The sequence below is a fragment of the Podarcis tiliguerta genome (genome assembly GCF_965153285.1).
Source record: "Podarcis tiliguerta genome assembly, chromosome: 1".
In the NCBI taxonomy this organism is placed as follows: Eukaryota; Metazoa; Chordata; class Lepidosauria; order Squamata; family Lacertidae; genus Podarcis; species Podarcis tiliguerta.
This window is the reverse complement of record NC_139534.1, coordinates 15035739-15046071: the sequence shown is the minus strand read 5'-3', so window position 1 is coordinate 15046071 and position 10333 is coordinate 15035739. Positions and strand designations below refer to the sequence as shown.

The 10333-nt window shown below is 45.3% G+C and overlaps 1 long non-coding RNA gene across 1 annotated transcript; it reads right to left on the bottom strand.

The window, feature by feature from the left end:
* Window positions 1-3875: 3875 nt before the first annotated feature.
* Window positions 3876-7159, bottom strand: LOC310665083. The gene is made up of 2 exons (XR_014505171.1): window positions 6455-7159; window positions 3876-4333 (listed from the first exon to the last, which is right to left on the bottom strand). It is a non-coding gene; the product is annotated as an uncharacterized lncRNA (long non-coding RNA).
* Between the last annotated feature and the right edge of the window lie 3174 nt (window positions 7160-10333).

The following is a 10333-nucleotide window of genomic DNA, read 5'->3' as shown; positions in this document are numbered from 1 at the left end:
TGGTCCCACCCTCTTCCATTTTGTACTCATAGATGCTCCCCACACTTCCATGGGTCTAAACTGCATGGGGTCCCGCTGGGAAAATTCACATGCACCCCATACATGGAGGGTGGCAGATGCCCACAGACTCCTTCCACTTTCCTCATTATCGTGTGAGGGTTAAAATGCCAAAGGACCCCTGAGATAATCTGACATCTATAGCTTCCAAAGCACACATAACAAGACTGTTTCTGACCTTAAGTTTTACTCAGCTTCCCTCGCTGTGTTACAGTCAATATCACTGCAAAAGCAGGAGTCTTCAGCTACTTACATACTCAAAGCACATTCTTTCTCAAAGAAATCCCAGACACTGTAGTTTACCCCTCACAGAGTTACGATCCCCAAGCGGCGATTCACAAACTGCAGTGCCCAGAATTATTTGAGGGGAAGGGTGAACTCTGAGTGTACTTCAAAGGCACAGTCTGCACACAGCCTTCGTGTGATGGTTGGGATCGCTGACCAGGAAAAGGAATCTTTGAAGAAGTTGGGTCGTGCGTACAAATACCAGCAAGTGTGCAAGAAGACTATAGAGAGACAAGACTACATTTTCAGTCAGACAGTTTTCAAGCAAGGAGGTGATGAACCAAAAATATTCCTTCAATTGATCTCCCGGTTTCCTTCCGTCACCTTTGCCATTCTCTTTTTTAACAGAGTCGTTTCCTTCCCACCTGTATCCCCTAATTGGGAGACGGCTATGGGCAATTTAAGGACTGGCATGATATAGTGAATACAGGCAGCGGAAACTTCTACGAGTCTCTTGTGGGCCCCAGGAAGATGTTGCACACTTTATTCCTTCCAGTGAAACTTTCTCTGCAAAGTCAATTGTCTGAACTTTCATCGCCGAGACAAATGAATATGACACCTCACGGTGCCATTTATCTCTTTTTGGACTCTGGTGTTACTTGACCTGTTGATGAATTATAACTCTTCTTCTTCGCTTCCATCCCTACATGAGGATGTTTTTCTTTTTTATCTCTCTTTGTTACAGAACTCTAAGCTAGCAAAATCTTCTCTCTCTCCAAAACAAGAAAGAAAATAATTACAGGTGTGAATCCGTCCCCCACTTCCCACCCAGCCATCTCCCCAGTACAATGATGATTAATGGAGAATCTTCATTGTTTATTTGGACTCTATATGGCCTAGATAAGTCACCTGGATGTGATGACAAGGCACCCAAGACAGACAAATCAAAATTAATGACTTCCTACCATACAAAGGGAGGGAGAGACATTTTGGAACTATTTTCTTCAACTTTCCACACTCTTAACAAAAAAGGAATTTGTAACACAGAGGGGGGAAATTTCAAACGGCTAGATACAGTAGACCAAAGGTTCAGAATCAGAGCACAGCTGGGGCGATAGGATGTCTGCACACTGACTCTCTGCCTGACCCCATTAGCACTTAACACGCCCATTCCTCCCCACCGAGCCGTCCTTCCCTTCCAGCTGCCCCAACCAAAGTCAAAAAGAACATGAGCGGGGGATGCAACCTGCCCAATCCATAGAAATTCGCCTCACCTGCTTTATTCTAAAATCCCACCGTGTCTAAATCCTCGTCTTGAACTTCAGAGAGGTGAAAATGCAAATGTCTCTCTGAGGGCCAATTTATATGACCTATTTTTTTTTCAGGGGAGGGTATAATTCCAAGCCGCAGAGACTATTTCTGGCAGTGTGAAGTCAATGGAGAGGTGGTGAAGCGATCATATCTCCGTGCTGTGATAAAGCCCAGGTGACAACACAGTCCGCGTGTGGAGTCCCTGTTGCACCACATCATTCCTTAGAGTGGCTGTGCATCCTCATCTGTGCCATCCAGATCCAATTTAAAAATAAAGAATGCTACGAAGAGAGAGCTGGAAACTTGATGTTTCCCATCCACAGTTAGCCCAGCAAAACCGAGCAGACTCACAGGTCATCAGGTCACTAGCTGAGGAAAAGAGATTCAGTGGGTGTGGCCTGCCCTGGGTGTCACCACGCCTCCCCCCTTGAACATTCATCGCGGGCGGAGCCCCCCTGGGATGCTTGACCCACCCCTGTGAGTGGATAGACCCGCCCCCATGGATGGCTAGCTCTGCCCCGTGGATGGCTAGCCACGCCCCCGGGTGCACAGCATGTGCACCGGTCTGGGTGCCTGAGCAGCTAGCTCCGCCCCTGTCCCAGGTAACCATATTTCCCAGTAAGATGAAAGGAATAGACCCGCCAAATGTCCCTGTTTTCCAGGGACAGTCCTGGATTTACAGAAGCTGTTCCAGTTTCTGATTTGATCCTGGAATGTCCCATTTTTCCTTAAAGGTAAGGTAAAGAGACCCCTGACTATTAGGTCCAGTCGTGGCCAACTCTGGGGTTGCGGCGCTCATCTCGCTTTACTGGCTGAGGGAGCCGGCGTACATCTTCCGGGTCATGTGACCAGCATGACTAAGCCGCTTCTGGTGAACCAGAGCAGCGCACGGAAATGCTGTTCACGTTCCCGCCAGAGCGGTACCTATTTATCTACTTGCACTTTGACGTGCTTTTGAACTGCTTGGTTGGCAGGAGCAGGGACCGAGCAACGGGAGCTAACCTCATTGTGAGGATTCGAACCGCCGACCCTCTGATTGGCAAATCATAGAGCCACCTGCATTTCCTTGGGATGTCCCTATTTTCATCCAAGAAATGTTGGAGGGTATGGAGTTATGCAACCCCTGAGCCAAGGAGATCAGTAGCTATACAACCTTCAGAAGACATCTGAAGGCAGCCCTGTATAGGGAAGGTTTTTTTTTTTAATGTTTAATGTTTTATTATGTTTTTCTGTGTGTTGGAAGCTGCCCAGAGTAACTAGGGCAACCCAGTCAGATGTGTGGGGTATAACATTACTTTTATGGAATAAAGGTAGAGGTACCCCTGCCCGTACAGGCCAGTCTTGACAGACTCTAGGGTTGTGCGCCCATCTCACTCAAGAGGCCGGGGGCCAGCACTGTCTGGAGACACTTCCGGGTCACGTGGCCAGCGTGACATTGCAGCTCTGGCGAGCCAGAGCCGCACACGGAAACGCCATTTACCTTCCCGCTAGTAAGCGGTCCCTATTTATCTACTTGCACCCGGGAGTGCTTTCGAACTGCTAGGTTGGCAGGAGCAGGGACCAAGCAACGGGACTGAACAACGGGACTGAACAACGGGACCGAACAATGGGAGCGCACCCCACCGCGGGGATTCGAACCGCCGACCTTTCAATCGGCAAGCCCTAGGTGCTGAGGCTTTTACCCACAGCGCCACCCACGTCCCACTTTTATGGAATAGGATGTCCCTATTTTCATCAAAGAAATGTTGCAGGGTATGTTATATGATGCTGTATTGCCCTAGATGGAGGCAAAGGTGAATGAGCTAACCGAGAGGGCCATAACTCATGTAGATTAGGCAAAATTGCATACCAAGATGTGTTTAATGGGATAAATTTGCACTAGAAAGCTGAAGCATTTTCATGCGGGAAATGCAGTGTCATGTGGAAATGACATAGCTGAACGTAAGAATGAAAATATAAGAAACCAACAGAATCCAGAACAGATAGGTTCATTCATCCCTTCATGGGGGTGGTATTTTAAAGTAGCTCAATGAAGCTAGAAAATCATAGCATTAGCAGAGATCAAAATCTCTCCAGCCTTGCATGGAGAATGCAAAGGGAGCATCTGTAGATGTTTCAACACTGGGACAGATTTAGCAGAGCAATCTGGCAGTTTTGTTCTCATCCAGAAAACAAAAAGCACACACACACACAGGCTCAATTCAGTGATGATGGTGATGACAGCATCAGGAAATTAGAATTGATTGCATCTACCATAACATACTCATGATGTGTTAAGGATATGTATTTGGTTAGTTATTTATTAAGAAAAGGAGGAGGAAATAAATAACACAAAGGCAGCGTTCAAAATTGACTGACAGATTGGTGGCAAGCAATGTATTTTTGTCTTCTGCTTAATTCCTGCTGCTGAAGAAGAAATCAAAGACAAGCTGACATAATCCAAGGTGATCATTCACATAATTCTGTGTTGTTGTTGTTGTTTTAAAAAAATAACAGCAACCCTGAGTCATCCCAGACCAAAAAGTCTATGAACTCCAGATGACTGGTTTTATGTAGCACTCCTTGGTCACATTTCTGTGGCATCCAATGTCTAGAGAGGACCCCATTGAGTAAACGGGTGCTTACAGTGTTAGGTATAAGTGCCAGCTGCTGCTGCTGCTGTGTTCTTCATGCGAGCATCCCAAAGTACATTGAATGTAAGAAAGAAACTCTTCTTTCCCACTTTTTACTTATTGCGTTCCTGTAAGACACAAGCACAACAACACTCCATTGTTCATGCTTTGTTAAGGGGTGTTCATGTTGGAGAGAGATGTTTGGAAGAGAGATTCTTACTCCCTCATAGCAAGAGTTAGCACAATGGCAATTGCTCCAAGGTGCAAACAATCTGTGAGCACCTAGAAAGGAATGCTGTGATCACCAATAGTCAGCATGGATTTCTGAAAAATAAGTCATGTCAGACTAACCTGATCTCATTTTTTGACAGAATTACAAGCCTGGTAGATGAAGGGAACGCAGTGGATGTAGCCTACCTTGATTTCAGCAAGGCATTTGACAAGGTGCCCCATGATATTCTTGTAAAGAAGCTGGTAAAATGCGGTCTTGACTATGCTACCACTCAGTGGATTTGTAACTGGCTGACTGACCGGACCCAAAGGGTGCTCATCAATGGTTCCTCTTCATCCTGGAGAAGAGTGACTAGTGGGGTGCCACAGGGTTCTGTCTTGGGCCCGGTCTTATTCAACATCTTTATCAACGACTTGGATGATGGACTCAAGGGCATCCTGATCAAATTTGCAGATGACACCAAACTGGGAGGGGTGGCTAACACCCCAGAAGACAGGATCACACTTCAAAACGACCTTGACAGATTAGAGAACTGGGCCAAAACAAACAAGATGAATTTTAACAGGGAGAAATGTAAAGTATTGCACTTGGGCAAAAAAAATGAGAGGCACAAATACAAGATGGGTGACACCTGGCTTGAGAGCAGTACATGTGAAAAGGATCTAGGAGTCTTGGTTGACCACAAACTTAACATGAGCCAACAGTGTGACGCGGCAGCTAAAAAAGCCAATGCAATTCTGGGCTGCATCAATAGGAGTATAGCATCTAGATCAAGGGAAGTAATAGTGCCACTGTATTCTGCTCTGGTCAGACCTCACCTGGAGTACTGTGTCCAGTTCTGGGCACCACAGTTCAAGAAGGACACTGACAAACTAGAACGTGTACAGAGGAGGGCAACCAAAATGGTCAAAGGCCTGGAAACAATGCCTTATGAGGAGCGGCTAAGGGAGCTGGGCATGTTTAGCCTGGAGAAGAGGAGGTTAAGGGGTGATATGATAGCCATGTTCAAATATATAAAAGGATGTCACATAGAGGAGGGAGAAAGGTTGTTTTCTGCTGTTCCAGAGAAGCGGACACGGAGCAATGGATCCAAACTACAAGAAAGAAGATTCCACCTAAACATTAGGAAGAACTTCCTGACAGTAAGAGCTGTTCGACAGTGGAATTTGCTGCCAAGGAGTGTGGTGGAGTCTCCTTCTTTGGAGGTCTTTAAGCAGAGGCTTGACAACCATATGTCAGGAGTGCTCTGATGGTGTTTCCTGCTTGGCAGGGGGTTGGACTCGATGACCCTTGTGGTCTCTTCCAACTCTATGATTCTATGATTCTATGATTCTATGTGGTTAGATTTGCATCTGCCCCCATCCACCTTTAAACAAACATGCCCTATGATAATACTTAGGCGAGAATAAATCAGAGATGCTTAGCTTGACAAATAAATGAAAATTTTACTCCAGAGTTTCAGAAGTTACAGCAAACAATTGGCAGTAAAATAAAGTAGAAAAAAAATTACAAATGACTTTTTAAAAGAAAATAATTTGGTTTCCTTATAGAAAGATCATGCGATCTTTGGGTTAGCAAAGATGCAAGCTGCAGAAATCTTCTTTTAGGGAGAATTTCCATTTGCGTGCAGCATTTGCTGAGCTGGGAGCCAAACCGTATGGCTCCTTCTTTGCTCATTCCAGGAACCGAGAGAGAAAAGAAAGCAAGGCTGCTGGATGCCTGCTAAGTCACACTCACTGGCAACTTGAGCTCAGGGCTCAGGTTAACCCTTTTGTTCTTGCAAGTGTGAGTAAGTAACTGTATATTACAACAGTTCACACACTGTAGTCAAAGAGTGCACACTAATTCTAGAGCTACATCCTCATATCATATGATACTGTTATTCTCATGTAACTCTCAATGAGTGTACAGTCTGTGTACACAGTGGCTTAAAGGGGCAAATCAACAAACTCACACAAACAGTTGCTCATGTGTCGAGAGAGCTTGTGACTATATGTGGTGAAACATGTGTACAAACCTCTGGAGAGCCAGTGCATCAGTGAGGACTGTGTTCAAATCTCCACTCAGCCGTTGAATTTACCCTCAGTCACATATACCACATAGGGCTGTTCTGGAGGAATAAAAATGGAATAATACCTTAACCAAGGCTTGGGTACTTCAGCTGGCTGCACTCTCTATGGCCCTGGAAAGTGGGCAAAAAAACAGTAGTCCTAGTGGGAAGGGCAAAAATACCGCCGCAGTTACAGAGAGAGACAGAGGAACTGACCAAATGCTTTGCCTCTTTGTATGCTGTCTTCTCTGTGAAGGATGCATTCCAACCCTCTTCTAGCAACATGGCCCCAAATGTTCTAGCTGGAACGCCAGCAACGTATTAGCCGCCTGATCAAAGTTATCTTTGCTAACAGCCTCCTGAAATAATTGGATGGTTGGTAAATGAATCTAGCCTTTATTTCTTTCCTTTTCCATTTACAACTCCTCAGACCCCCGTCCTATTGTTTTACCTCTTACTCGCTGCCTAATAAATTATCAGTAATGCGCTCGCATAAAACATTTATTGTCCTGAGCATCATGTGATTAGGAGTAGCTGCAAATTTCTGTCAATATAAATCTATGCACATTGATTTCTCATGAAAACAGCCCAGGACTTGTATTTCAGGACAGGGTGAAGTTAATATGTTTAACCTTTTTTTTTTTTTTTTTAACAAAACACAAATGCTTTCTTTCTTTTTAACAAGAGCACAGACCCTCCTCACTCTGCCTAGCCGGAAAGGTCTTATGTTTTGACAATTGATGAAGTCATATCTTGGGTTACAGATGCTTCAGAATCATAGAATCATAGAGTTGGAAGAGACCACAAGGGCCATCGAGTCCAACCCCCTGCCAAGCAGGAAACACCATCAGAGCACTCCTGACATATGGTTGTCAAGCCTCTGCTTAAAGACCTCCAAAGAAGGAGACTCCACCACACTCCTTGGCAGCAAATTCAGGTTGCATTTTTGGGGGGTTGTGGACCACCGAAACCCGGAAGTACCGGAACAGGTTACTTCCGGGTTTCGGTGGCCATGCATGCGCAGAAGCTGTGGGTTGCGAACATGCATCCCGAACATATCACGTGCGCAACCCGAGCATCCACTGTACAAACCCCACAAACAAACAAAAAACCCGACAAATATTTTTGTCACACTCAAAAAAAAGGAAGGTCCTTTGTATAAGCCAAATATTTTCCAGTTGTTTTGGGCCTTAATGCATAGGTGCCAAAGAGGCAATGCACAAAGCAAAGAACTTGGTAGGAGAGGTGCTTCAACAAGAGCGTTTTTTATTTAATAATTTTTACTTTTATACCACACTTTTCCTCCAAGCTCAGCGTAGCGTTCCTGGTCCTGCTCCTCCCCATATCTTCCTCACAACAACCCTACAGGGCAGGTAAGGCCAGGTGTGTGCTTTCCAACAGGAGCTCACAAGAGCTTAGCTCTGGCACTTCTCAGTGGACACCATTGCCCATCTGAGAGAACAAGGGAGAAGTTTGTGGTGAGCTCCAGCGGCTCTTCTTCTAGAAAAATAGCACTGGGTAAGGCTGAGATAATAGCACTGGGTAAGATGCAGGTGGCGCTGTGGTCTAAACCACAGAGCCTAGGGCTTGCCGATTGGAAGTTCAGCGGTTCGAATCCCCACGACGGGGTGCGCTCCTGTTGCTCAGTCCCTGCTCCTGCCAAGCTAGCAGATCGAAAGCACGTCAAAGTGCAAGTAGATAAATAGGTACCGCTCCTGTGGGAAGGTAAACGGCGTTTCCGTGTGCTGCTCTGGTTCGCCAGAAGCGGCTTGGTCATGCTGGCCACATGACCCGGAAGCTGTACACTGGCTCCCTCGGCCAGTAAAGCGAGATGAGTGCGGCAACCCCAGAGTCATCTGCGACTGGACCTAACGGTTAGGGGGTCCCTTACCTTTACCTTTAAGGCTGAGAGGCAGTGACTGGCCCAAGGTCACCCAGTGAGCTTAATGGCTAAGTGGAGATTTGAACCCTGGTCTCCCAGGTCCTAGTCTGACACTCTAACCGCTACACCACATTGGCTCCACTGAAATAATTTCATAACTCACCATATTAACAAATTACAAATTGTCACAAAATAAAGTAACTCAATATGGGTAAGTGAACTGTAATACAGATCTACCTTGGTTGTCGCACGCCTTGGTACTCAGACATTTTGGCTCCCAAACGCTGCAAACCTAGAAGTGAGTGTTCAGGTTTGTGAATGTTTTTCGGAAGCCGAATGTCCAACGCAGCTTCCAGTAGAGTGCAGGAAGCTCCTGCAGCCAATCGGAAGCCGTGCCTTGGTTTTCAAACCGTTTCGGGAGTCGAACGGACTTCCAAAACAGATTAAGTTAACCAAGTACAACTGTATAACACGGGGTCAGCAAACTTTTTCAGCAGGGGGCCGGTCCACTGTCTCTCAGACCTTGTGGGGGGCCGGACTATATTGGGGGGGGGGATGAACGAATTCCTATGCCCCACTAATATCCCAGAAGTGCATTTTAAATAAAAGCACAAATTCTACTCGTGTAAAAACACCAGGCAGGCCCCACAAACAACCCAGAGATGCATTTTAAATAAAAGCACACATTCTACTCACGTAAAAACATGCTGATTCCCAGACCGTCCACAGGCTGGATTTAGAAGGTGATTGGGCTGGATTCGGCCCCCAGGCCTTAGTTTGCCTACCCATGGTTTAACATATCAATACTTGCCAGAAGAATGTAGCTCAAACTGGAGGGGGCACATTCTCTGTTTCTTACACACACATGCACACATATGCAGTAACACTTTTTCTGACCTCAATATACTATAATACTCAGCATTCCTGACTTAAAAGCTCTCAGAGCTGCAGAGTATATACTCTGTGTGTGTGTGTACATATTTTATACATAAGTATTTTCAAAGAATCTCTGTTAGAAGAGTACCTTAGGCAATATTTTAACTGCCCACATTGTACCTTTTGTAAAAGAAATTGGGTTTGAAACCACATGAAAGATGACAGCGGAACAAGGTCCTTTCTGCGCCTCTTTTTCAATTAAGGCTGGCAACAAGCTTAAGATTTTAGCAGCATTTTTGTTGTGCAGCAAAGGGGTCAAACATAGAACAACAGAACGACACAGTCTTGCTCCTCATTCGGTAAATTGGCGATATACAAAAGGAGAGTTGGTTCGTTTTCTGATTTGACTTTTGTCCCTTTGGGCTATGAGAGTTGTAAAAGACATACTGGCTCCCTGTGGCCCTGCATTCCTGAGCACCCACAAATTTTGGTGCATGTTATGTACTGAAGTTCTCACCCTGGGCCAGCAGGGGGATACTGTAGATAGTTATGCAAATGAAGGATCGAAAGCGACGTTCAGTGATTGGATAGTTTGTATACAAATGAAGGATCGAAAGTGACATTCAGTGATTGGATAGTTTTAGAAAGTTGCAACAGTTACACTGTTCTGGAGCTCTATATAAGCAGGCTGACTGAGCTCCTCAGTTCAGTTCTGGCCTTTTGAATAAACAAGAGCTGTTTGAAGAATCGCTGTGTCGTCTGATATGCTCACCCACAACTTAACAGTTGCTAAAATAGTAGAGAGTTATGGTGGTGGTTTTTCTTATGAACAGATATTAGATTATTGCATAATTTTTGAACAGTTTAAACAGGTTATCTGACACAGCAACAGCCAGTTTTCTGCTTTCCCAAACCCAAAGCACCTCAATGAGGTTAGCAATTCAAAAAAATTGTCAAGAGATCATGATTCTACCAGAATGTCAGGGATCGGGGTGTGACAGACAGGCCTTGGGTCACCCTTCTGGAAACCCCATAGCAAATCATGGAGAAACAACCAATCAGGAGGGAGTGAAGAGTAAAAAGGTATA